The following is a 24,918-nucleotide window of genomic DNA, read 5'->3' as shown; positions in this document are numbered from 1 at the left end:
TCATTTTAATGTTAGTCCTAGGCACCTCTAAGTGCCAAGCTGTAAGCACACATTAACAGAGTAGGGTAAGGAACGTGCCAGTGAAATTATTGGCTGCAACGTTGCTGAGAAACACCTATGTATGTAGATAATACACATGCAATAAATATAGACTAAGCTGGTTTTATTATGCAGCCCTGCTTAGTTTTGAAGTGTCTACACAATATTACCATAGCTCTGCTGTCAGACAGTTATGTAACAGTACATGGGTTGTGAATCTCATCTTCTAGTTGTCCCCCTTCTTTCTTCTCCAATCTTCCCCTGTACTTTCAGTTTCTTGGTACCACACTCACTGAGCTGGTCCTAGTGAATCTGTACCAGCTCATCTTGACTCTTTCTCTCACCTTCCTTCCTTCCTGCCTTCCTTCTTGCTTGGCTCTAAATTCTCTACCTAATGCCAGTTCACATCACCCCCAGTGTTTTAGCTGCACTTTTCTTCTCCTTTTTTGGCTTTTCATCAGCAAAGCACTGAGAACAGCTATATTCATAGCAAGGAAGGTAAACGAAAAAAAGAGGCAGGCTTGCTTAAGCTGCAGAGAAATTCCTCTGGGCAACATCTTATTCACATTTAAACAATCTTGGCATCTTCAGGCACAAAGATAACACAGCCACTCCCAAAGAGCTGAGAGGGATGGATGCCCAGGCTGCCAGCAGGGCTGTCAGCATCTCAGCAGCCACTGAACAGGAGGGACCAGAAGCAGGCCTCAGCACGTTTCAATGATGCTGCACACTATACAATATTTGAGAGTGTCTTATGTTAATAAAACAGTTTGTAAAGCTAAGTGAATTATGCAGCTTATAATTATGTTGTGTAAAGCTTAAACAACCCAAGGCAGCCATCTGAGAAACTGATTCACAGGTGTGAGATGCAGATGCAGGGAGGAAGGCAAGACTGATAAAGAGGTGACCCTCACATGCAAAGAAATGTGCGAGGTTTGTGCATGTATGTGTATTCCTTGGAACTACCCAGAATCACCACAGACTCTCTGGAAGAGAAAACACAGAGAGAGGAGCTGTTTGTGGGCAGGAAGTGCAGGAGAACCAGCTACATTCATTAGCAGTAATGGCAAATGAGACATACAACATGTTTTCAGATCCTAAAGGGTCCTAGATGAATCTAATCACCAAAAAAAGTAGAATAGGAGAAAGAAATAAGGAATGAGTTGATCCCTCTAAAGATAAGATTAATTTTGATATTCTTAAGTAGAGAAAGAGCATTCAAACTACCAGACGTGTTCTATTTTCTACATGTTATTCTACATTCCTTCTCTCCTCACCCTTGTAAAGAGCTGAGCAGGGAAGCAGAGATCACTGTCCATGCATATCATTACCTGGGTTTCTAGGTGGAGGCTTGAACTGGTTTTGTTTGTTTGCTTTTCCCAGAACAAATGCAGAAATGAACCTGCCCCTGGTAAAAGAATAAAAGGGAAACGGAAAAGGCATTGGAGTCAGAGATGTCAATTACATTTGTACTTTCTCTTTTAAAAACTCGCTATACTTCTAAAAACACTTTTCAGAACATCTAGGAAAAACTTTTTTTAAGGTTAAGAGGAACAATCAATTTATTTCTCTGCTTTGCTTGCCAAGCAGATCTGTTGTCCAAATAAAAAGGAATAATTTCTCAAAACTGACAGGCATGGGAAAGCCCTGAGGAGCTGCCATCCCTCACACAACCAACCAATCACAATTTTGAAGTTTCCACCAGATCAACCCATGCTACCAAATAAAATCACTCCACATTCTGAATGCTCTTTCATTATGTCAAATTTTCAAAGTATTCCAGGACCTGTGCTCCAAACTTTTTAAGAAACATTATTTTCCTTTCATTTGAAAGGAGCTAGGATGATTTATGACCCCAAAAACCTGGCCATAATCCCGTAGGACATCAAAACACTAGTCTGCAATTTAAATCTGTTCCCTCAAGAAACTGTAAGAAAATGGGGTTTTATTACTAATGACCACAAGTAACAAAAAAAATAGCCACAACTTGTAAAACTTTTGTATGACCAAGTACAGTAGAAAAACTGATCAATTGTACCATTTACTGCCAAACTGTCTGGAAGTATTGCAAAGAAAACCAAGAGAAGACTTTAGCTCTAACAACATCCACATACCATGCACAGAATAACAGGGTAGTTATTATATAGTCAGTAGCAGGGAATTTGTTTAATCCAGGTCATTTCTACTTGGGTGGTAGCTATTAGAAGTTGGGTATCTAATCTAAATTAGCCATCAAGGCTCCAGTGCACAATGGAGAGAAACAGACAAGCAATTCACCAAAAAAGCAATTCATCCCATGGCAAAAGTATATATACAAAGTAAGTGGGATTAATTCCTCTCTGGAGATGCCTACTCTTGTTTGACTAAAAAGAAAGCCCACACAATTAGTTTAGACTAAACATTTCATTTCTAGGCAGCTAGCATGGCATGAAGAAAAATTCCACACAGTAAGCTCAGACTGAGGTAGCTGTCCAAGTCTAGGGGACAACTGTAGATCCTACAGCCACACTACTTCAATCCTCATGACCCAAACCTAGGTACTACCTGTCTGGCAAAGTGCAGTGAGGAGGCAGAGGATCTTGGCTGAACTTGTTCGACAAAATACCAGCTTGATGCTACAGCAGTGCTTGCACAGACTGTTTCCAAGAAACTGTCCTTCTGCCAATGCAGCCAGTTACCAAACTGTTTCAGACAGCTATTTTTTGAGGTCCTTATTTACTAACAAAAATCATACAGCTTTATGTTTTACAATTTCTCTGGACCTTGTATGGCCATTGCTATACGTTCAGTTGGTTAATAAGCTTCTTTTAGATAAAAAATAGGGACTGTGTTAACTTAGTAAATACTTAACAGCTTTGACAGGCTAGTACCATGGACTTGCTGATACTTCCATAAGGGAACAGTTTAAAAGCAACTGTCTCCAGTCCTTGGCAATTAATATATAGGAAAGAACAGAAGCATTACTAGAGTATCCTATTTCTATAATTCTATAAACTCATTTTGTGTGAATAAATCAGTAAAATAGCATCTGTCTGGTACTACATTAAAAATTAACTGCAATATCCCCACTGTATCTGTTTCAAACACCCAGAGATAGGTAGACAAGTCCTACTTCTCCAAAACACACAGGTCATTTTGACATTTTAAGAGGATGACGTTAACAGGCAGCTAAGCATATTGTAAATTAATTGAACATGTTGAAGCAAATCTACTCACACCCCAGTTTAGATACCATGTGCCTCCTCTTGTCTTCCAGGTTTCATAGCATGTTTCTCTAGATTCTTGTTTTCCTGAAAGAACTGTCCTCTCAATATAGAAATGGCATGCAATCATTAAACTCAGCTTTAGTCGCTTCTTTGATTTGCTTTCAGCTATGACATATACTCTCTTTGTCCTTGTTTTTGCTCTCTAAAGGAGTTTATAAAACTTGAAAAAAAAAAAAAAATAAGGGCTGGTTTGTATCATTTGGAAAGTAACTGTGCTGTAAGGAACAATACCAAGGCTGAAAAGCCTAAAATTAGACCTGCAAGCTTTGCTTTCATTGGCAGCAATGCGTGTGCATTCATATTGTCTCAGTCCTACACTCTACCTCTTCTATTCTTGCGAAACACACTACTTTCTGAAAAACACTGATGTTTAAAATTAGAAAATGCCTCTGATTCAAGGGTATACTGACCTTGGTGACTGGATATTTTGATCACACCTACCTGTAGGCTTTCATAGTGAATTAAAGATCAGCTAGTTCTCAAAAGCAGTAGCAAAGTAAAAGATATGCAGAACAAAAACATGAACATCTCTGAAATGAATGCTGGAATAATCTTTTTTCTTCTTCTTTCTTTTTTTTTTTTTTTTCCCTTCTAAGAAAATTCAAACCATAAATCTAATAGCTGTATTTTCTATCCTAAAAGCAAGCAAGTGAGCAGATATGCACTGTATAAGGCTGCTGGTACTGGGCAACATGGGACTAACATGGATAATTTAGTCATAACAGGTTAGCATCTATGATAACCCTATTATCTTCTCAGCTACATCCATTCAGTTCCCAGGTTCCCACTGTAGCCAACAGGGGGGAATAAATTAGAACAAAATGTATGCAAAATGTCTAACTTCATGGATTTTCAAATCACGAAAGTCACAGAGAGGCTAAAGTGAAACCAATGTTAGCTACTGCCTAAAAGATAATGCAAGCTGTTGCTGGTATAGTGTTTATTTTGAGTCTCTCCTCGTGGAATTTCAGGATAAAATATGAGGTTGGCAGTGAGCCTGAAGGAGGTATCATCAGAGCAGTCCAATTTCAGCAGACTATCAAGATGAACTGTTGGGAGTTATTTTACAGGTTTATGGCTGTAGCTCACTCTGAAGGACAGTGTTATTAATATTTGTAGAACACTACAATATAAACGGCAAAACTACATCTACCACCTAGATACCTGTGGTATGCTCTGACAGGGCACTTCTCAGACAGCTAAACACCATTAAATGTGTCATAAATGCTATACTTGGGTTAGGATGTTAAATACAGATATAAGTCATGCAACAACTATTTATCCATCAAAAAATGTAGATCTCTAACACAGCACTACCATTAACAGCCTTAGGCATTAAATCAGGGGATCATTTTCTGTCAGAAAACAGCATTTAATTGTAGCAGTGTTACAATGAACAAGGAGCCAAACACTTTCTTGGAGTTAAGACCTGGAGAAGTCTAGATAAAGCTGGTTCTGAACTGCATTCAGTGTTTCCCACTGGAATATCTATGGCCATAAAAAGTAATGTTTTCAAAGTAAGACAAAGAGCAGTCAGAGAATACTGTTCACTTCATCACACTGATTTTGTCAGTATTTCCCAATGTTTTCTACACCCTGGAAACTGTGTAGGCCGTCCTTCAAGCTTCACTTACTGAAGCAGCACTCCATGGGTCACACAGTGGCATTTCAGACAACACTGAGCTTTTCCAAAAGAAGTGAGGCTAGTTTTGTCACTGAGACAAAATGGTGATAGTAACCACCAACTGCCTTGTGAGCAGGCTGTCCCAGCATGGAAAGTCTGAGAAAGGTAAATACACCTTTGTCAGGACCAAGCACTTTTGTACTAGTTCCAACCTCAAGATGAGGTAATTTCTTCCTGGGACAGCCCTTCTTTTGTGCCTGATTAAGCAAGGTAATTACCTCCTGGATTTTGTGGGTAGGAACACGATGTGCAATAGTCCAATTATGGAGCCACAGTCTCAGGCTTAGCTTTCTATTCTGCCATATAGAGAGCTTCTTTTACTCTCATGATAACTGACATCTTTAAAGTTTCTGTAATTCCTTCATGCTCTTCTAAAGTTTCAATCACTATGGGCATGTCTATATTTGAACATTGGTTCAGAGTAAAATCAATAGCGGATACGAACTACAAAAGGTATACCTGAGAAATTCAACATGGTAACACTCCTATCCCCTCCTTATTCTTCAAAAAAGCATCTTACTAGCATTGCTTTGTTTCCAGAGAATAACATTTCTCTAGACTAAGCCTATCTATACATAACTATTTTGAAATAGTTTTCCCTGAAGAACACCAGGAACAGGAGAGATCCTCTTCATTATTCAATTCACTACATAAATAGGACCTCTCATTTCACAAAGAAGGTATAAGACACGTGGACCTAGACACTACAAAACCAAATTTTATTTATTATGTAATATAACAGATACTCAATAGTAGAACTGATTCTACTATGGGACTTTATCAAAAGTGAGTTGGAAGGAGAATTACTACATAAAAATAAAATTATTAAAGACTCTGCAGTAAGCTGTAGAATCCTATTAAAAACATTTAAATGAAATTAATCTGTTTTACAAAATTCCCCAGGGATCTTCACACATGCTATGGACACTGGTGCTGAAGACATTATAAATGCTGTATGCTCCGTACTACACCATACAGAGGTTCTGCACACAGGTAGAAGGTAGCCTTGCAAATTTCTTCATGAATAAAATAGACAAAAGTGAATTAGGCTCTTCAAGAACCAACTGGCATAATATCCTGAGTCTGTGTGTGAAATAGCTGAGTAAGAAACTTTTCCTCAAAGCATCACCTTGGGGAAATCTGAAGTTTAACTTGTGACCTGGATATAACTGATGTGTAGTGAGTTTTCTTCTGAGGAAAAATGGGTTAACATTCAAGCTGCCTGTGGTGTCTTTGGGTCTTTAGTCACTTGGAGTGTCTTCATAGTAGATGTCAGCTGTCACTAAACTGGGGGGTGCTGAGGTGAGCTTTGCAGTGGTGTGCCAAATGCATGTCCCCAGGACAGCTGTCCCCAGCCCACCCAAGGCATAGACTTGGTGCCAGCAGGCTGTGCCCACACCAGATGCAGAAGCTAGACCCCAGTAGCATTCTCTGTGATTCATTCCCCGGCCAAGAAAGTACTTGCTTTGCGCTAAAGCAGTCTAGACATGAGCTAATACATATACAAGGCAGATGCACAGGAAATTATTATCTGACACAAAACCAGAATAAACCATCTGATAAATGTAAGAAAAAGGAATTTAGACTGGTTGAGTAAGCTTCTGGAGTCACCTTCTCAGAAGACATTCAAAACCTGCCTGGATGTGATCTGTTCAACCTTCTCTAGTTGAACCTGCTTTAGCAGGTGATCTCTGGAGGACCCTTCCAAAGCCTACCATTCTGTGAGTCATGCTACTGAATATGTTCCTATCATAATCTCCTTTTTGAACAACTACTTCATTTGCTCACTGCAGAAAGGGCTGCTTGTTGCCTCCCCCTAGCCATATTCCACCTTTCTGCTACTGGTATCTTACTTTTCATTTTGGTTAAGCGGAAGGCACATTTGAAGAAATCCTTGAAGGGATGGCAGAGTGCAGAAAGCTGCCTTGCCTACTAATCAATCGATGCTGCCCAGGAAGAGAGGCAAGATGACTGCCATTTCCTCCCTGCTTGTTCATCTGCCCTAGAAACAAGGAAAATCACAGTAACATGTTAAAGCATGAGCTGTCAAAATGTTTCAGGCACAGAAACGGGTCAAGTCACTGAGCCCTTTCAGCTAGCAATGGGATGTATGGCTCTTCAGCCAAAGTAGCCCCACTACAGATATACCATATATTTAATTTTTTCATTTAGAAGGATAAAGTCCCATTAAGCAGTGTGAAGCTGCAGGAATAGAATAAAACTGGCAAGCTCTTCTTTTCTGAAAACCAACCCAACTGTGGAGTTCTACTTTCAGAATACACGCTTAAGCTGAAAACTTTCCTGTATGAGATCCGGAACCTTGTTATGCTGAAAAGAAACCCAAACTCATATATGGTGGATATTCATCTTTTGTCTTCTGTAATGTGGACTTGGCTGACAGCACATAATAACAATGTAATGGAGCCTGATGGAGTTGAATTGGCTTATATCCAGTGTGATTGGTGCTCAAATAGCTCTTAAATATTTTGCCATAATAATAAATGGGAAGCAATGATTACCTACAGTTAGCCAAAGAAATAGAGCTTTTTCAGTGGAAAAAAAGGGACCACACAACTTCTGGATCACTCCACATAAAATATGTACTTTTCATTTTCCTCTGTTCTAATACTTTTTAAAAATCTATTTTCACTAGGTCTAAACCTTTACCTTGTCATACCCATTCCCCTCTGAAACAAGCAAGAACAGGTAACAGCCACTCTTGCCAACTCTTATGTAGTGAAAAATCTCAGGCATAATCCATAGATTAGCTGAATGTAACTCTGTTTACTGCACTATACTGAGAAACCTTCACAATCCAGTTTATTCATAGCCAAATTCATTGCCAGGTAATGCTTCACATGTCTGAGGGGAAAAGCCACAAAGCCTGTCTAAAATGGAATTTGACTATATATTGTAGGAGAGCTCTACCATTTTAGCCTGCTATAAAGCATACAACTGAGGAGGGGTCAGTTGAATGCCGCTTTCTAAAGGATAACTTCAAATCCAAATAAGAAACTGATCCAGGACTTTATTTTTTCATAGGACCTTGACAACCAGGAGTGCATGAGCAATTTTCATGTGTGTGGAATGCTGACACCTCTATTTTATTATGCAAAAAAATGAGAAGAAAAAAATATGTCAAGGACTATGGCTAAACTGATAATTAAAACTGATGTAACAATTGTATGTAATAGTGATGTAATTTATCCAATGTAATTAAAACCCAAAGATAATGGAGACACACATCTCCTCATTATCTACTTAAACAGCCCAGTCTGAGCTCTGCAGCCCACTTCCTCATCAGCTCTTGTCAAAGTGGATGATCATTATCACACCACCACCCCACTGAGACCTCAGCAACAAAAGCATAGGAACCTGGGGAAGATGTAAATACCTGCCTAGTTCTACTTTATAAATATTCAACAGTTAGACTTGTAGTGACCTAATAACTTAAAATTAATGTATAGAAATATGTTAACTTTTATTTTATTAGTGCCTTTTTTTAAATTTTTAGTTCATCAGCTACACACAAGCACTTGTTTTTGTAAGAATTTATGAGAACAGCCAGTATTTCCAAATTGCACTGTTTAGCTTCATATAGACAGCCAAGAAGACAAGCATCAGGAACAGACCACAGGCAGACAATGATAACAGCTCTGTATTGGTCCCATTACTCCATGGCAGGATGATTACAGAGTGATCTTAATCTGACATAATCCAGTTCTGCTGCCACAAAGGGTTATATCCTTCAAAGTAAACCGCTCTCATTTTTGGAAACAATTCCTTGCCTAATGTCTTACACATACCTTAGGATTTTATGGTGTACTGGTTTTGGCTGGGAGAGAGTTAATTTTCTTCATAGTAGCTGGTATGGGGATATGCTTTGGATTTGTGCTGATTTGTGCAGTGTTGATAATACTGGGATGTTTTTGTTATTGCTGAGCAGTGCTTACACAGTCAAGGCCTCTTATGCTTCTCTCACTACTCCACCAGGGAGCAGGCTGGAGGTGTATAAGAAATTGTGAGTGGACACAGCTGGGACAGATGACCCCAAATGACCAAAGGGATATTCTATGACATGAAGCTCAGTATATAAATCTGGGGAAAGCAGGAGGTGGGGGAGGCATTTGGAGTGATGGCATTTGTCTTCTCAAGTAGTTGTTATGTATGACAGAGCCCTGCTTTCCTGGAGATGGCTGAATACCTGGCTGCTGATGGGAAGTTGTGAATGGTTTTGCCTTGTGTGCACGTGGCTTTTGCTTTATCTATGAAATTGTCTTTATCTCAACCCATGAGTTTTCTTACTTTTACATGTTCAATTGTCTCCTCTGTCCCACTGAGGGGGAGAGAGGAGCAAGGAGATGTGTGGGGCTGAGCTGCCTACTGGAGTTCAACATGACATATAGCCATGCTCAAGGCAGGGCAAGAATGAAATGGCCATGACCCTTCACCAAGAAAAGAAAAAAAAAAAGTCATTTTGGTGAGCTAAATCACAAAGGAATAGGTGGCAGTAGGGAAATGATAGCACATCAATGTGATTTAGTGACTATATTGACCAAGCTGGGTGTGGCATATTAAAGCATGGACCCCTGAAGAAAACTGGATGAGACTTGTGGATAACTCAGAGAAAGGTCAGGATCCATTTATTATCAGAATACACCAGTTTATATACCTTTAGTAGCAGTAAAAAGCAAACATGTTTCTAGCAGTACTTTTCCATCCTAGAAAAACTTATCTAAATGGTCATTGGTTAAGCATTTAAACAACACCTGCACTAGAGAGGTGAAACACAGATGTTCGCTGTCTTGTCTACTTTCTACCCTAGTGCCTCCCAAGGTTTCATTTTAATGAGTGTGTCTGTTTCTTTATAACAACACTCTGTTTCAGACTCAAAAGTGATCAACTAATTTTCTTCAATTCCCACAGCCAGGAAAGGTTAGGCTGGACTGGATGGTAAGCTCAGCCCAAACTGTTGCCATCATTCATCTTCCCACTGTCAGGAACGTAGATCATCTGGTGCTGGGGCAATCAGACATTGCATTTCACTTAGGACAGACTAGTGTCAAAATCAAGGGGACACTGCTTTAATCCACATTTCTTCACCCTCATTCTTTTTAAACCCCAAATGTGGTCAGCCCACCAGCAGATCTTGTGTTACTAGTATCACTGCCAGATGCAGAAGACAATAATCAGTACAGGAATGATACCTAAATGTATGGGCAACATTTCTGGGGCCTTTACTGACATATGGAACTGAAACACTTGCAGCTTATCAGTGAAAAGTTTATACAAATGTCAAACATTTTTCCACCTTGACTTGTAACAACTAGAAAGAGGGTTTCTGAAGTTCTGACCAATGTTTTTCAAATTAGTAGTATGAAGGAAGTTCCTCCCAGAAAGCAAACTCTACTATCACTGTGATTAAAGTAAAACATGGTCTGCAATTCACTGTGAGAATGAGGGTCTTGGATTCCATCCTCTGCTTTGCCCTCAGTTTTCTAAAACCACTTGGGCAAGTCACGTTTCTGCCTTCTACTTCATCAAGTAATACAATGTGAATGAAATCATGTCAAATTCTAGAACTTTGCCAATACTGTAGGTGTCATATCCCATTCAAAACTGACATCAGCAGTGAAAAACTACATAGCACATAAATACAAATGCAAAACAATGAGCAACTTGTCATTTAAATACTTCAAAATCAGGGCCCCAAACTAACAGAAAAGCAGGATTTTTAAAAGCAGCAGTTCAGTCATAAGATCAATGAATCATATGATGAGAAAACATAAAGTCTTATGCAAATGCTTCACATTTTATTTTTTTTACCCCTTCTCCCCACTTAGTTTCATACTGCAAATGCCTCCAGACAACTAAGTTTCCCTGCACCCATACAGAACTCCCTGTCAGAGGGAGCTAGCACTAGGGGTGTTTCTCTGGTCATTTTTAGGACTGACTTGCATGTGACTTAAACCATCTCAATTCCCTTCCTCCCCAACAGCTACATCTATAACCAATCTCTCACATATGTGTAAGTAAAGCTACTGCAGCTCAGCTACCTAGCTACTGGCACCTCAGTAAGGCTCTAAGCACTTAACCTCAGATGCTTCTGCCTTAATACAGGTCCAATACAGCCTGGTTACCATACACCTGAAGAAGCAGTTAAGTGAACAGCATCAGTAATCAGCTGGATTTATCATTAAATTCAATGTTTACTGGAAATTAAAATTTTCCCTGTAAAGTTTTTCACAACACTTAAAAAATTGTGAAAAGTGATGAATCCATTGCTATTTTCTAATTAATCACCTTCTGTGAGAGGCTGCCTACTTTCGTTTTCCTAGATACTGACACCTTTGCCTTCTGCTTTGTTATCCTACTCTTTTCCTTCACTTCCCTCTTCCTTTATGATTAAATTGTCTTCTTCCTAGCACTGAAATCCTCGAAGATCTGATCCTGCCTACATTTCTGACATGATTCATGATCACACCTTCTCCTTTTCCCCAACTCTCATCTCCTTTAAGCTATGAGCTTGCTGAACACTTACACCTACATTTCTAGTCAACTCTGTTTTCAAACCAACAGATTTTCCCATGTAATTACATCCAATCATTTGCAGAAGTGTTTTGGTGGTTCAGACGTACTTTGCATTATTCAAATCCATTCCTTGATCCATTTTTTCCAGTGGGGATTTGACAGATCAGTTCACAGAATAAAGTCCTTATATGTGTATGGCCTTGGATTTTGATCCAGCTACTTCAGGATAGGATTAATTCAAAGACTTCCAATTCACATTCAACTCTGGAATTTTTAATAATGAAGCATAATCAAGCCATCCTTCCATTCGCTCCTAAATATTTCCTTATGTCTATGCTTGTCAGCATCACTAATAATATCACTGCCCACTGGTGGTTGCTCTACACCCACATCTAAGTCACTGTTACTGTGATTTTTTTTGCAGAATGGTCAAATAGCACAGCTGACACATGATGACTTTGCCCGTCTAACGAGTGTGAAGCTGATCCCTTATTTTTTTGTTTATTTTCCTAGATTCAACATTTATAGATTATCTCATTACTCAAGTGTCCAAAGTGATACCAAACAAGGACCTGCTAATTTTTTCTGACTTCTTGCAGGTGTTTTCAATGGAAAACAGGACTCCACAACTGAGGGGCTACTAGCTCCTGTGTAGGTCTTACTAGAATTGAGAGTCTAATAAGTTACTATCCTCAGTGACAAAATGCAGAGTTGCAGAAATAGGGAATCTATCAGTTGTCTCACACAGCTACAGATGTCAAAGCCCTTCTGAGTATGTAAATGCAGAACACAGTAAGCAGTTGGGTTTTCATGAACAACACTAAGAAATACAATCTCTAGATATCTCTGTTACATAGTCTCAGAAAAATCTTAAGCATTTAGGAAACTCTTTCTTCTGGAGATGAGCTGACATTAATATACTGTTATTGGTCACCACTAATACACTCCTGCCAATAACAGGGAGATGGGTACAGCTCAAAGAAGTCACATATTGCAACACCTTGCAATTTAAACAAAGGCAGTAGAATTTTCAAAATATCTTTCTGCCTCCTCAGTCAACTATGGAATATTAGGCACCTATCAAATACAAGCCATAGTTGGACAGTTATTTTTCACATATTTGAAGTGAATTAAGTTGCAGAAATTTCTTTTAAATTGACTATCTGTATTTCACCAATATTAAAATAGCAGTACAAAGTAATGGTAGAGCTGTTTGATACTGAAATACAAATTACTTTATTGTTTTGTATTTACCATGGATGTCTCATGCAACAATTCATAACCTTGTTAAATTGTTTTCATGTATTTGCAGTTGTATATTGTGAAAAAATCTACATTCAGTGAAAGACATTTGAAGGAGGTACTAAAGTAATACGTCTCACAAGTGATAGCAATTAACTAACAAGAAGTTCCCTAGCTCATTCTTGTCTTAAGAAAGCAAATTGCTTTGAGTGAATTAATAGATTTTGTTAAGCTAATTAACAACAGAGATGTCATGGCTAATTAACAACGTAGACATCATGTACATACTGATAGGAGGACCATTGACAACAGCATTTAGAAATACAAAATACAGAGTATATTATGCTAATTGTTGTAACATTTTCAGTCTTCTATATCACATCCTCCTACACCAACATTACAAAAAAAAGAATCCATAGGCTGTGCTTCTACTATGCAGATTTACAAGAACCTGTATCTTGGGGCTTGCACAAAGATCTGGGGAGTTAGGGCACTGAAGAGAATGATTCAAGAGACAAAGCAGGCAGATACACAGAAAGAACACAGCTGTACTGAACATCTGTTCAAAAAATACCGTGACTTCTTAAAGACTTATATACTCCAAGAATACCACTCCAGCTTTCCTTGGATACAAACCCAGTTGTTTAGAATGTGTTCTAGGGTGCATCCACACTGCAGCTCCTGCAGCTGGAGCAGAGCATGTCCCTGAGCCATCTTTTCATTCACTGGCTTTGCCACTTCAAACAGCCCCACTGGTGCCAAGCAGAATGTGGCACACACTGTACAATCTGCTCAAGGGCAGGATGAAAACCTGACTTCATAAGCCATGCTAAGTGCTGTACTCCTGTGTCGGGCTCGGTGCAGGCACATCATACATTTGGTTTAGGGCTAGTTTTAGTATATTAGCACACTTAATTCACAACCTCCAGAATAACGTATCCTAATTAGGTTTGCAAAAGAGAGACTCAGACTCTGCTATCTGCCATGGATTAGTTCAAAGTCACTCCATGAAATCCCTGAATATGCACCTATCTTTCTGCACAAGCTGTAGTTACAGTATCTCTTAGATGTTGTTGAAACTGTAATAAATATTTAGCCTTTCAGCAGTGTACATACAGCTGCACTCTCTAGAACATGTACAAAGGCTAGATCCCTTTTAATAAAGCTCACGGTTTAAAAACCAAACACAAAATCACAGCTAAAATGCACAACGAATGAGGCATCCACCATGGTGAAACACACACAGCCAGGTATCATTAAGGAGAGGGAGACTCTTAAGCAACAGGAGACTGTTGGAGCAGAATCAAAGACCAAAGCAGAGTCAGAGAGGGAGGAAGAAGGGGTCAGTAAAGGCTGAAGGATGACATAAGTCATAAGGCAAGTTAGTACATACTGACACTTCAGGATTACATTCTCATGTAACAGTTGGAAGCCTGGATGAGTAATGATCACCTCTTAAACCACGGGGGAAATGAATATTACTTATTGAACTGTGTGCCAGTAGCACCTCTTTGTGGCAGACACCTGAGAAAAATGTAAAGCATCATCCAGCCCACCTATTTCCCCAGCCAAGAATTAAACCAACTTAAAAAATAGCCTTTGAGTTAAATACATAAGCACACATCCCATGTGTATCATAGTAAGAGAAAACTCTTGTAAACAAAAGTTATTGATGAAGAATGATGAAGTAATCTACTTACAATATCTGAGGATGAAAATTGATCTTGAGAAGCTACTTCTCTTAAGCAATTTGGCATTTCAGTACTATCATTGTATCTATCATTAGAAATTCACTGACAGAAGGAGGAAGGCATATTTTATGTACTTACACAGGGAAAACAAGTTGTCGTTCTCTGATTCTCCTCATTTGAGGATCCATAATATAAAAATTTAACAAGGTAAAACATCTAATATTCTGATTTCAAGGCAAAAAAACCCACATGCTAATATTCTGAATTTTTGTCATTCTGCATGAATGCCAAGTATCTGATTCCATGCCTACTGCAGCACATTGCTTCCTTTGATCTTACAATTTGGTTGATGTGATCAGATCCAAGAGTACTAACATTACCTAATCAGATGCCAAAAAAACCCCCACCAAACCAACAAACAAACAAAAAAACAGGTGAGAAATACAGGTCAAGCTTTGTTACCATGCGTTTGAAAATAAAGTCCTCTCTTATAAACCAGTCTAGTTTGTAAAATTTGTCAGTATGATCCAATGTTTATGCATCAAACTAGAATTCCTTTTCAAGCCATCATACTTTCAAACTGAAAGTCTTTTATGCAATTCAAAACAAGGGTTTAAAAACCATTTCTGAATGCTGGCACCGTTTTTAATCATTTGAAAAAGATATACATACAAAATGAAAAATGAGTGCTTTAAAAACATTATATATGAAAGAAAATCAACTACAGCAATATCAAGTGGATATGAGCTGGATATTATCTATACTTGCACCAGTATCTTTCCGCAGTGGTATCCATTATATGAGCTGATTTTATTTTCAGTGCTAAGACCTTGCCAAAATGTTCACTTTCACTAATTTCACAGATTTGGGGTCTCTATACACCAACTTCTATTCAAAAACAAAACCATTTAAATTCAAACTACTAGTAATTTTCATTCTCTAAGAGCCTTTGGTTACTTTGTATTTCTAAATATAGCAGATAAGAGTACACAGAAATATGCTGTATTCTAAGAGCTTTTATAAACAAGACATTCTAATTTTAGAAGACTCCATTCTGAATAAAGCCTAATTTAATACACAGATATTCTCAACTGCAGTCCACAAAGAGGATAATACTCAGCTCTTCTCAGTGGCATTTAATTCCATCTTATACGGAATGATTTAATATCTACTTTTGAGTAAAATATTTTCTACCAAGTGGAACACTAATCTTTTATTTAAAAAGTAACATACTGGAAATTTGTTAAATTATTTTTAGGTACTAAAATCAAGTCAAAGGTACTTTACACTCACCTGGCTCAAGAGCTGACCTACGTAAGATTAATATTCCTTCAATTACTACAAGGACTGATTGGCTCAAGAGTCGGTAATGAAGTTCAGGACCATGATACGTTTTAGCACTAAGGATAACTATCAGAAAAGCTTAGAGAGAATTGGGATAAATCTTCCGTTATTTGTGATCCTTAAATCAAGGCTGATTTTTTTTTTTTGCCTTCCGAAAATATGTATGTGTTTTATGAACAGGAAATTATTGCCAAGTCAAATGTTATAGACTGTGATAGATACTTGGTCAAAATTCTCATTATTCTCCCTTGTAAAGTTAAACATTTATGAATCTGAAAGCTTTCATCTCTAGAACACAACTTCCTATTTAGCTACAAGTTTAAACTAATTAAAGTAATTTTCATCAAAAGGTTTTGAGCCTTATATTTATTGGTCTAAAAGCTCTGTAAATTTTCATCACAGCCTGTTTTCTTCCTGAGTACATGTTTTGACTTGTACAGTTCTGACAGTATATTCTTCATCAAAGTTTGAACAATCAAGGTAATCCCACTGGCTGTTATTATTCTGCTTGATTCAACTCATTGCAAGTTAAACCAAATTTCTCTATTTTCTCATGCTAAACTATGCTATGAAAATATCCTGGTACAACAACAACAACAACAAAAAAAAAAAAAAATAGAGTGCATTTGTAAGTCTCACCACCATGGATCTCAGGTTTTGTATGCCTTTTCATCAATGAACTTCAAAATAGTCTAAGTCAGCAAACAAGAAATAGGTAAAATGTTTTGGGTTTGGTTTTTTTTCCTCTGGTCTTTGGTAAATTGTATACTGGAGCTGCATAAAAACAATGATGCCCTTCTGAAATCAATTATTTAAAATTAAATCTGCTTTACATCGAAAGTGAATAAAGGTCATTTTAATAAAAATGTCTCATATATATATTAGTGTAAAAGCTGTAAAAATCATCATTACAGCTTGTTTTTCTTCCCACACCTCAATTTAGACTCTTGTAATGATGATTGTGTAGATATTCACCCTCACATGGCTTTATGATGATAACGTGATTTTCAAATTCTTTATCTTCATAGTAGAAAAGTATTTTATTAACTTAAAATAGCTACTTGATTACTTTAAATTATCACTTCTGATTACTTCAACAATCATAGGCTACTGAAAAACTCAAGAATGTCATAAACTCTTGATCTTCCAAAACAATGAAATTCAGGAAGCTATACTATGGTCTGTTAAATTTGTACAGTCTGGGACTGAAAAGAAGTTTTAATGGGGTTTGGTCAAGGTAGATCTTCAGCAATATCTGTAATACACCTTCCCTTGTCCTTGATATCAGAGTTTTGGAATACACCATGTTTAGTCCAAGAAAAGACGTGTTTGCCATCTCACTTCCAACAAATATTGTTTATTTTAATTAACAGTGGTTTTACAAGTTCTTTTACAAAACATATTCTGCTCCTTACCATCCCCAGGGGAATAATCATGAAGAAAAATAGCTTAATATTTTTATAAACACAGCAGTGAAATTGAGTATCAAGTGATTTCTACTTTTCCCCCTCCTTCAGCTGCCTCCTTGAAACTACTTACTTTTTACAACTCTCAGCTATGAGACCATCTCTAATAATCTGCTTTAATTTCCTACTTGTGTATTATTGTCCTCTGGGTCATATTCATATCTAAGAGTGGAAAAGCTCCTGAAAGCAGAGACCCTGTGGATAATCACAAAATCATGGAATGCACTGCGTTTAAATCACAACTTGAAAAAATACATATATATTCTCAGCAACTTAAATCATAACTTAAAAAGCAATATGGATTTTAAGCACTGCCCAGAGATTTTGTACTCCAAGAACAAGTACCCTTTTTATCAGCTGTTCCATTATATCTGAAAAGGATTATAGCTATTATTCTCAGAGCAATAGTATAAAATTCAAGAGTCTTTCTATGAATAAAGACAATAGTTGGTGCTGAGGTAATAAAGCGCCTCCCTGTGATGGGAGCCCATCTGGATCTAAGCTTACATCTTACCACACTAGGTGTGTTCACAGCCTTCCCTATTTGTGCTGTACTCCAGTATCAGGCAATGCTTTCAGTGATGTCGCACAGAAAAGCTACAGAGGAAGTCATCATCTTCCCCAAGGATTAAGGGAAATAGTGAAGAAGGTAATTAATAAAGAGATAAGCAATCCAAAGATGTAATTAAGGCACACAAAGATCACAGTAAAACAAAATTACACTCCAAAGGAAGAAAAGGGACAAGGATGTATAGGATGGCGAAAGGTATGCAAATGCAGGTAATGGGGACCCACAAGAAAATGGGGTCCAAGTCTAGGCTCATTACAGTGAAGTCTGAGACAAAATGAGGCATGAGGAAGACCACACGGTTGCTCTTTCCTAACAGTGTAAGAGAAAATTAAAGGAAAGTGCAAAATCTACTGGCAATCAAAACTACTCTGAAATAAGTGTCTTTTTAGACCACTCTAACGGACAAAGGGTATTTAGCCCTAATCAACACTGGTAAAAAATACTCATTAAAACCAAAGGGACAATGGCCAGCACTGAAAACATTTGACATCACAGACAAGGTGCACAGTTTCTCATGGTGCTATGTGTTTCAATTCAAGTACTTTAAAAAATCAACTATCACATGTTACGTTTTTTAGCTCTGACTTCAATTAGTGTACATTGCTGTTTTATACATAATTAAAGGATAAGCCAGAATTATCTGATGAGATTTTATGGGAAATCTGCAAAATTTACAGTCCTGAACACCTAAAATACAAGCACAACACACAGACATAATACAAAATTTCAGGAATGCACAATGCAGCCAGACATAAAATTAGAATTCCAAAACTGAGAACCAGGACAACAGCTTGAAAAATAAACAATTTTGGAAGCTCCCTTAACAAAGTTCATTCTATTCATGTGTTCATTAAAAGCACTATATATTCTTACATTTAGATCCTGACTGCAATACTGAAGACAGAAAGGCAAGTCAAGATGCTATGGCATCCCAATACACTGAAAAGACAAATGGAGCTGCGGGAGCATGGTACTGCAGCCCATTCCTCATGTCTTGGAGTCTTAGCCACACCAGGATCCCCAGCATGTCCCCAGACACACTGCAGTCAGCAGGATGTTGCACTCTGGGACACATGTGGTGCCTTTTCCAAACAGCAGCAAAGCCAGCTTCATTGCATCGCTTTCATCCCACACAGCCAGCCCAATTTCTGCAGTCTGAAGGGGCAGCCTTCTGTTTTGCTGTGCTCTGCCTGTCTCACCCTACGCCATCACACCTATTATGATTTGGCCATACCATTCTGACCAGAGTGTATTGTTTTCTAGTTGGTACTATACTATCAACTATGACTGTTCTGGTACATTGCATCAGGTGAGTGCACATGGGTAACTGTACAATGGGACTGCCAGCAGTGGGGACAACTCTGGCGTGTGCTCTGCAGTTGTGAGGTTATGTAATGCTGTGATAGTCTGAGGTAGATACTGCTGGACAACACAGCTGATGTGCTGTCAATAGCTGGACGTTACAGAACAGAAGGCACGTTGAAAAAACAGTGATGTAATTCTGTGTACAGGTACATGCATGCATGGGGCATGAAGACAGAGCAATCTAGAAAACTGATTAACTAATGCAGTTTTATGTCAAAAAAGTTGGTGGCTTAACTCCTTTTCAGCCCAACAAGGTAAGTATTCAATCCTTAATTAAAAGGCAGAAAAACATAATGAAAATTAAGAATAAGTTTCCTTATTTTTCCTTGACAGAAGCATCAGCCCAGACTACTTCATGCTCTGGTTGAATGGAGAAGCAAAATGTAATTGAATTTTTAATTAAAATTGATTGCAGTTCACAAATCTGAAATGAACAGTGCTGTTCTAATGCTGTATTAGAAGACCTTTCAAGTAAACTGATGTTAAGTGAACTGTGTTCTTCAGACAGAAAAAGGCCTTCTAGCAAGCAAAAGGGCAGTAGTGAAAACTAGTGAGTGTGAAAATGTGTCATAGAAACAAACCACTAGTATGCATTCTGGAAGCGCTAATGGATATGTATTTTACAAAACCTGAACTTCCTCACATACTTGTTTTTCTCTGAATGTGAAGAATCTGTTCCATCATAGTCTGGTTAGTAAACAGGTACATCCTTTTCTTCTTCATGAAGAGGTAGTTTAGACCTTAACTTTCCAGCATATGAAGAAAAATAACATCTATGCACAGAAACATTTGCTACAAAATATTGCAAAAAATACTTTGCCAGCAGAATTGTTAGAATACCTGTATCTCTCAAAATTTGTTAAAGGAACATCTGTACAGTAACATGGAATTTATTCATACCTTTGGCCTTTTGCTAATTGGCCAAGGCTCTGGTGTGCAAGTAATCACATTTTAATGTCAATTAAAAGGGCAGATTTTAAAATTACCCTGCTATCCACACGGTTTCCTTGTCAGCCGGAAAGCCCGGGGGGTAGGTAATCGCCGCCCCCCTTCCCCGGCCTTGCTGCTCCGCTTCAAACGATGCGGGATTTGGGAGCGCGGCTTCCCCGCGCTGGTACCCCTGCAGAGGGCGGGAGCTCCGGCTGGCCCGAGAGCTCTGCACGGAGGGGCTCGGGCTCCCCCTCCCTGCCCTAGGAAGGCGGAGAGCCCCTTCCCACTTCAGAAAAGCTTCCGAAAGAGCTCTTCCCGAGGCGGGGGGCGCTGCAGTTGCGTAAGACCGGCCCCCTCCCCTCCTTCTCCCCCCGATCGCCTGCTGGCTTTCCACACGTCGATGACAGCCAACCTGGGCTGAAGTAAAGGCTGGAGAGTACCGTCCGGGGGTTACACTCCAGCAGAGGAAAGGCTCGCGGGGTTGAGGACACGATGCAGAGGGAGTGTGCGGGGAACTGTGCAGGTGGCTTCATGATGGGAGTGAGCTGCTCGCTGAGAAGGGAGTGTTTCCCCGCAGGGCAGTGGGGAGAGCGGGGCACTCCGGGGGATGGGGACACCTCCGGGAGGGGCGGGGGAAGCCTTCCACTGGGAGAGCCGGCGGCACAGGCAACCCGGCAGAGGGTAAAGCGTGGGGCGGGGAGACTGGGGATGTATGGGAGCGGGCTGTACGAGAGGCAATGCGGCGCTGGGGATGCCTTCCACGTCAAGCCCCGGCCGGAGCCGGCAGCGGGAACCTCGTATCGCTCCGTGTCCCGGCGCGGCACCCGCGCACTGGGGAAGCGTCCCCGCCACAGCGCCGTACTCAGCGCGTTCCCTCAGCGCCGCACTGCCGGGATCCGGCTCTTCCCAGCGGGGGCCGGGGGCTAAAGACCGCTGCAACGCCGTTAGGAAAAAGAGGGAGAAGACCACCGCCTCACCGGCAGGCACCCCTCGCCCCCGCACACACGGCACATCCTCCCAAGGCGGCCAACTCATATTCAAGCAGTGCTTGCGCGCAAAGTTGCGCTGGCCTGGCTGGCCCCCGCCCGCGCCCTTCCCTCCGCAGCCGCGCAGCCCCCGGCCTCTGCAGAGCCCCCGCACTCCTCTCCGCTCGGGTCAGCGCGGAAAACGCCTCGCTTCCTCCCCCCCCCCCCCCAAAGCTCACGATCTGCCTCAACCTGCTACTCCTTTTGTTCTGATCTCTGGAAATGAGATTCTCTCTCCCGTCGTCTCCTTTCCCTCCTCCTCTTCCTCACGCCTTCGTGTGGGAAATGACTTGGATCGCACATAAGCTTTTGTAAAATCTCCTCCCACCTCTCATTTTCACTCCGACTGATGCCGAAGTAAATAGCAGGAGCGCGGCACCTCCGCCCCGCACCTTCCGCGCTGGAGGGGCGAGATGAGCGCACTCCCTCGCAAACGGTACCTGAGGCATGTCCTGCAGACAGCTCGCGTGTTAAATAAAATAAAATAATAATAAAATTAAAAACATTTCTTACAGGCAGCAAGAATACCAGTAACGCGATCGCAAGGATCGGGAGCACTTCTGCCTCCCCAGTGGGTGTGATGACCTTGCGAGGACTGCTCCTGCTCTTCGGCTTCGCACGGTCTTTTTTCCCTACTGGAAAAAAATAAGGACCGTTGCGCTATGTCTTTTAACACGCACGCCAGCGACATCCACTTTCACCAGAACACTTCCAAGCGCAAATTGTTAAGCGACAGATCAGTGTTTCCTTTTGATGTTGTCGGTATTTATATCCGGATCGATGCGCGATTCAGTCGCTTATCTCGCAACAGTTCACGGCGAATCGCTGCGGACACAATTTCCCTTCATCTCCCTCGCGAAACAACGACTCCCGCATACGGAGCAGCGAGGACCGATCGTGCTTATTAACTTTCCCGGTAAGGATGATCCCCGAGCGCGAAGGAGCGGCCGCGCTGACCACACCGCTCCCGGCAGCCCCCTCCTCAGCCCCCGACGCGCCTCAACCCCGGCAGGAAAAGCTCCGTGTGGGGCAACCCCAGCCAGCATCGTCCCTCCCGGTTTCGCTGCCAGCCGGGCAGCTCCGCCACCGGCACTCCGGCAAGTGCTCCCGCCCGCACCTCGCCCGGCGGGCGGATGCCATCCCGGGGCCACCCTCCCCCGATTTATCCCCGCGCCGCCGCCGGCACTCGAGGCGCACTTACAGAAGGCGCCGAGAGCTGTCCGCGGTGCGGAGGAGGGCGCTGGGCCGCGAGGTCCCGCCGGGGTGCTGGGGCCGGAGGGACGGCGGCTCGGTGCGCGCCCGCCCGCCGCTCACGCCGCAGCTCACTCCGCGCCGCCGCCGCGCGCGCGCCCCCGCTCCGCCCCGCGCGCCGCCCGCCCGCCCGCACTGCAGACCGCCGCCACGCGCCGCCACGCGCACGCGCCCGGAGCATGCGCGCGGCCTTGAGGGAGGGAGGGAGAGAGGGAATGAAGAAGGGAGAGAGGGAGCGAATGAGGGAGAGAGGGAACGAAGGCGGGAGAGAGAGGAGGAACGAGGGAAGAAGAGAAAGAAGGAAGAAAAGAGAGCGTGGGCACTGTTATTAGGGACGTGGCGTCAGCGGGAAGGAGCGCGAAAAGGCGGGAAGAAAGAGGGGATGCCTCAGGGCGGGCGGAACTGGGGACCAGAGGCCCGTGGGAAGGCTGAGGAGAGGGACAGGATGGTCTGAGGGGGGCCGACCCTAGTGTTGTGGCACCGGTACCCTATGCATGGAGCCAGCCACCTGTAGCCATCACTTACGTGTGGAGGCACCATCTTTTATTGGTGGCCCTTTTTTACAAACCTCTTACAACAGCTTGGATATTAATGTTAATTTCCATAATGTTCTTCATCCATTTGCTATAAAACTCAACTGATCATGCCCATCAATAAACTAATGCAGCTGATGTTGCCCTTCCGTTGCTGTTGTTGCTATTGTAGTGCTTGCTGTGCTGGCAGGAGTGAAGATTGAGGCTCTTTCCCTAGACCTTATGCAGCACATAACTAATTGGTAGGCCCCTTCTAAGGCAAAGGCATAAATAAATGTTTACTTTCATGCATGAGATGTTCTGTTTACAATACATAAATTAAGCATATTTAGCATGTCCTAAGCGTAACGCTAGAGGAAGCAGACGGATACACCAAGGAGGTGAAAGGGGAGCAAAATAATTGCATATATAAAAAGAGACTGCCTAAATTAAGCCATGCCCATTTTTACAGAATAAATTAAAAAACCCAATAAGATTGTATAATACATGATGGATGGTAAAAATTCTTATTTTATTGTTGAAATGCCCAGATAATTCAATTGTAATGCATGTGCGAGGTGTTGCACAAATGCAGAAATATTTTCAGTTTGCTAATGCAGGCAGTTTCATAAGTTATCTTTGTGTGATGAGCAAAAGTCACCAATTTCACACATACAATTACTTTTTGTGCTTAATAATTTTAAGATTTAATGCTTTTGTGGAATTTCCCTGTGCATTCCACTTCCTCAGTTCATAGAATCATAGAATCAACAAGGTTGGAAAAGATCTCAAAGATCATCAAGTCCAACCTGTCACCATAGACCTCATGACTACTAGACCATGGCACCAAGTGCCATGTCCAATCCCTTCTTGAATGCCGCCAGGGACGGTGACTCCACCACCTCCCTGGGCAGCCCATACCAATGGCTAACAACTCTCTCTGTGAAGAACTTTCTCCTCACCTCGAGCCTAATCCTCATATTTTGATTATGTGCAAACAATGCAGCCTGAATATGCTAAAAATTTAGGTTGATACCAGACTTTGCACAAACAATCCGGAGATGATTCACTTAACTGAGTATCTCTGAAATTCCTGGTTTAATTGTTCTGATTAATTTAAATTGTTTTCTGTCATCTTCATGTTTTGCTACCTCATTGCTTGCTTGGCCTGCCAGATCATTGAGAATAATCTTTATCATAATGGAAGTTAGAGTGCTGTGGCATCAACTTGGTAAGTTATAACCATGTTGTTCCTTCATATTTTCTGTCTCTCTTTTTCAGTTCTTTGTAAGTTTGTCTTTTACCATCACAGTGCAACATTAATTCTATGTGACCTGTTTCAGTTGTGTCCATATCGCAGTTACTGCATGACTTGATCTCATGGTAAACTCTTCTGTTGGCAGCAGTGTAGCTACAGGAGTGCTGAGCTCCATGTTGACTGTTAGACCAGGTATTTACTTGGGTATTGCTGATTCATTCTTTCACAGCTACTGAGGTAACAAGATCTCAGCTGGCTTATTGAATGCTAGCTTAGGGTTGTCTGCTAGGTGTCTGGCACTTGTAGATGACATGCTTTTCAATATCATTGGGGGTTATCCTTTACAAAAAAGATGCTGAACATTTTCTTGCCCATAAAAAGTGAAAATTGTGGGCCAAATTGTAAAACATTGCGGATAAACCACATTTAAATAGGACTTTCATATGTCATTTTTTTTCCCATTGGATTTAGTGGCAGATTTCCCATCTACTATTAAACAAACAAACAAACAAACAAACAAACAAAACCAAAACAACCAAACCAAACCATACCCACCCCAAAACCAGATGAAACAGAAGATACTATCTACGTTTTTTTCAAGTATGACCTTCCCTCTCTACTTGTAGATAATTCTGTATAAAACCAAAATTACAGAGACACTGTTTTCAAATGCATGCAAACATGGTGCTCTTTCAAAAACACAAGTACTCTGAGGTATTATTCTGGAAAGCTTTGTCTTATTT

General features: G+C 40.9%; 1 protein-coding gene across 7 annotated transcripts in view; it reads right to left on the bottom strand.

The window, feature by feature from the left end:
* Window positions 1-22,501, bottom strand: part of VSNL1 (visinin like 1) — an 89,168-nt gene extending 66,667 nt beyond the window's left edge. For 2 of the 7 annotated variants that reach the window (XM_054179877.1, XM_054179878.1), the window contains exon 1: window positions 22,356-22,501. The gene's annotated coding sequence lies outside the window, so the exon portion shown is untranslated. Of the gene's footprint in view, window positions 1-1,370; window positions 1,448-21,667; window positions 21,790-22,355 lie in introns of all 7 variants that reach the window. The other 5 variants (XM_054179876.1, XM_054179879.1, XM_054179875.1 and 2 more) reach the window with 5 other exon arrangements.
* Window positions 22,502-24,918: the final 2,417 nt, after the last annotated feature.

Source organism: Dryobates pubescens, chromosome 3 (assembly GCF_014839835.1).
Source record: "Dryobates pubescens isolate bDryPub1 chromosome 3, bDryPub1.pri, whole genome shotgun sequence".
NCBI lineage: Eukaryota > Metazoa > Chordata > Aves > Piciformes > Picidae > Dryobates > Dryobates pubescens.
The sequence above is the reverse complement of the archived record's forward strand: the minus strand, read 5'-3'. Positions and strand labels throughout refer to the sequence as shown.